General features: G+C 48.5%; 1 pseudogene; it reads left to right on the forward strand.

Annotated features, from left to right (window-relative positions):
• The first annotated feature begins 246 nt into the window (after nt 1–246).
• Nucleotides 247–1,621, forward strand: LOC139049822 (piggyBac transposable element-derived protein 4-like; annotated as a pseudogene).
• Nucleotides 1,622–4,193: the final 2,572 nt, after the last annotated feature.

Genomic DNA, 4,193 nt, shown 5'->3' on the forward strand with positions numbered 1-4,193 from the left:
GTATCGTTTTTGACTTCGCGCTGTAATTATACATAAATGTGGTTCAGATTTGACGAATGCAGTTTTGATTTTGTGTTTAGTGTTTCAACAACCTTCTGCCGGGATATTTTGCCAAGTACACCGCGCCGTATCGAGTTTCAACCCACGAGACAGCCCGGCGGAGCGATGCGCGTCGGTTCTCAAGAGCGCTGGATTTTTTCCTCTTGTTTTTTACTACAGAGGTGATCAAGACTTTCTGATGCCTGGATGCATATTTTGGACCGACCAACATACTCTCGACGTGACGGCTCTTGGGAGGAAGTCACTCCACTGGAGATGCTCAGACTTATTGGGATAATCATCTATATGGGAGTTGTTGAAGTGCCACGACTGCACTTATACTGGCGATCAACAGGAATATTCAGTAATCTTCTCCCACGAAATATTTTGCCAAGGGACCGTTTTTTCGCATTGCTGTCATTCCTAAGTGTAGGGGACCCAGAGGACTTGGCAGCTGCAGCATCTGTTGGAAAGACTTGGAGGGTGTCCTGGCTTCTGGATCACATCAATCAAGAATCTGCAAATTTGTTTCAACCACAGCGCGACCTCGCCGTTGACGAACGCATGGTGAAACCGAAGGCTTGATCAGGTATAAGGCAATACATTCGAGACAAGGTGCCGAAATTTGGATATAAACTGTGGGTGCTGGCAGATTTAAGAACTGGATACACCCTTCAATTTTCGGTGTACTATACTGGCAAGCGTGAGGCACCAGGACCGCATGGCGTAGCCTTTCACGTCGTGAGCAAGCTTTGTACAAAGTACCTTGATTAAGGCTACAGAGTTTAAATGGACAACTTCTACACTTCAAAAAAACTTTTTGAACACCTCCTTGAGCACAAAACTCTTGCATGCGGAACAACACGCAAAGATCATCGCTGTGTTCCAGTTGAATCGAAAGACTCATCATGGGAAAAAAGCGCAGAGCGTGGAGATGTCCGATGGATTCGTGACAACAACATCCTTTACATGCAGTGGAAACACCGGCGTGCTGTAAACTTGATGAGCACGATACACACAGCAAATGAGCATGCGCCTGCCAAGAGAAGAGAGAAAAGGGGGCGCCAATGGGCTCTGAGAATCATCCGAAAGCCACTCCTTGTCCACGACTACAATGCCGGGATGTCAGGAGTGGACAAATCAGACCAAATAATTGCCACATACAACGTCCTCAGAAAATGCGTACGTTGGTGGAAGACGCTGTTTTTTCACTGTGTGGATATCGCGTGCGTGAAGTTTCATACTGTTCCAGCAGCACCGAAAAGACAACCCAACAGTTGGAGAACTTTCTCGAAGCACCTACTTTGACCAGCTTGCATTTAGGGAAGAACTGATTCAGCAAATATTTGACTATGATGAAGTCGCAGAAGGTCATGCTCCTTTCTCACCCCCCTTCTCGCCCTTGGACCATATTCGGCACCAATAAAAAAGAATGAAGACGAGGAGAAATTGCAAAATCTGCTATCAAAAAACAAAGACACAGAACAGAACAAACATCATGTGCTCCACTTGTGAAATATACCTTTGCTTCTTGCCCTCACGGGACTGCTTCACCGAGTGGCACAGCTGTCAAGGCTGCTAGATTGATGGGCCCCGATAAATGCAATACGTGGTGTACAGGATTGATATATATTGGAAGCATAGCTAAGGGGCCTAGTAACAGTTTGTATATTTCAGAATTCTCAAAATAATTTTCTGGCTAAGACCAGTCACTGATTTCTCTTTGTTTATACTTTTATGTGCACATTCTTTAGTTTATTTGACAAATAAAATGTGAACAATTCTAAATCTCACAGCACAGTCCTTGTTTATATAAAAAGCCACACCAATAAGCTACGATTTGCTGCATAGCAATGTTAAATGCGTTTCGTTGTTCAAGAGGAAAAATTTTTTCTTTGGAAGCACTCTAAATTAGCCACTTTTCTGCCGAAACGAAAGAGCTAAGCCTCGCTCTCCCAAGTTGCAGACTATGTGGCTCTCGTACCGACGAATATTCTTCAAAAAGACTTATGAAGAGGCTTCGCATCTTATAAAGTTCACGCACACTACAGCAACCATTGTCTCGGTGAAGAAGGCACGCCGATGAAACTAGCAATCAAAATCCTGTTAAAAACGGCCCAGCTGAGGTGCAAGTTTGCCAGCCATTTATGAAAGCGGTGGCAACCTCATCTTGGAACGCCATCGTTACACTCTAACCTCGTCGCCATTGTGACTAAACGCACTTGGCAGGCCAACTATTGTTACTGCGCCCCTGCCGCTGCCCTTGGTTCCCGTGAGCGCTCACCCGCTCGCAGGAACCAAGTTCGAGGCTCCTTCCCACGCGCCGTCCAGACGCAAGACAGTGCGCACTCAACCGCGCTGCGGAGGTCAGCTCAGGGAATAAAAGGCACCTTTTCTGAAACAAGCCCCGAGTTCTACGAAGTCCGGCTGACGTCAGCTCCGGACTGCGAATCTCGTGCAAAAAAGTGTGTGTGTGAGTGTGCGTGTGTAAGCCACCCCGGAGAGAGACGGCCAGTTTACGATGACTAAACGAACGTTCGTGTCACCTTGTATCGGAGGAGGACCGAGTGTTTAAAAACCGCTGTTGTGCGGATACTCGGCGCGCTCTCTCAAGCAGTCATGTTAGACTGATGTATTCTCTCAAGCAGTCATGCTAGACTGATGTAGATACTGTAAATAAACCCATATTCCTCGTTCTCGATAAAAAGCAGCCCTTGCCTTCATCAACATCCTCAGCGTGGATAAGTTGGATGAAGGCATGGGCCAGCTACCTTCCAATTCATGCCGGACTCCAATCTTGACAACGGGTTACGAGCGATGGAATTGAGCCCCCAATCCTGACAACTGGCTGACAGCGGTGGGATGGACTTTGCGACGTCGTGCTCTGTCTGCGGTGAGTGCTTGGTTCTTGCTTTGACTCTCTGGGCTTCATTTTGCCATTGTTCTGTTTAGAACAGTAGGGAAGCTAGATTGTTGAGTGTTAGCTAGGTTGTGTTTTCCTAGCTAGTTTTAGCGAGCAGGACCAAGGCAGTAAAGCAGCAATCATGGAGTTAAGGACACTGCTGACAGACAAATTGTTGACTGTTGGTGAGGAACTGGGCCTAGATGTACGCCAAAAAATGCTAAAATCAGAATTATTGGAGCTAATTTCCAATCAGGCCAGTGAGGAAGAAATTGAAATGGGATTGGAACTTCTAAAGAAAAGAGAGAAACGGGACAGAGCGAGAGAAGAACGGGAAAGAGAGAGAGAGGAACGGGATAAAGATCGCGATTAAAAAAAAATGGAACTTGAACTTGAAAGCAAACGTTTGGAGTTGTCTCAAGGAAGTGAAGGCGCTCTGGGACGATCAAGTGAGGAAGAATCATACCGCATGGACAGATATTAAAGCCATTTCAGGTCGGGACCGACATTTTGAAAGGACTTGCGAGATGAACTTCAGTCCGAGTACATGGCCACAGCGGTTGCTGTCGATGTTGCCGTGTGAGGTGTGTGGGGTTTCCGGCTCTCGCCGACGTTTCCGGCTCTCGCAGTGGTTGTGTGGAGCCATTGCGTTGTGTTGCCGGGGGCTCCGTGTCCCTCTCCTCCTTGCCTGGACGGGGTGGCAGCGGGTCATAAAACACTGTCACTCTGCTGTCATCCCGCCCACGCGAAGGTCAACAGGCTTTCCCCATTGGCCGACATTTTGGCGGGATTCAGGCCCTGCTTGCGTGCACTCCGGGTAAGCGCGCGCAAGACGGGACCCGACGAGACCACATTGGGGCGTCGGAAGGTGCGTACGTGTTCCTCTCTGCCAGCGGCGGCCCCTTTTGTCCGCCGCCGGCCGATGGTTACTCCGGCTCGTAGGGGTCCCGGCCTCGGCGGGCGTGCGCGCACTCTTCCGTCGTCTCGATGTCCTGAGGCAGCGTCTGCCGATCATGCCCCCGTCTGTTCGTCTGTCGTTTCTCTCTATTTCCCTTTTCTCTGCTGTGGGGAGCACGATGGCAGGCCTTGACCGAAGGATAGGCAAATTCTTACTGCTGGGGGTTCTTTGTTTCTCTCCTTGTCGCAGTGCGCCGTTAGCGGCCACTGGCCACCATTTGGCTATGTTTTGTGTGATTCATATTCGGACGGTATGTTAAAACGTGTGTCTGTATTGAATCCAACCTTAATAAAT

The sequence above is a fragment of the Dermacentor albipictus genome, chromosome 9 (genome assembly GCF_038994185.2).
Source record: "Dermacentor albipictus isolate Rhodes 1998 colony chromosome 9, USDA_Dalb.pri_finalv2, whole genome shotgun sequence".
Classification (NCBI taxonomy): Eukaryota; Metazoa; Arthropoda; class Arachnida; order Ixodida; family Ixodidae; genus Dermacentor; species Dermacentor albipictus.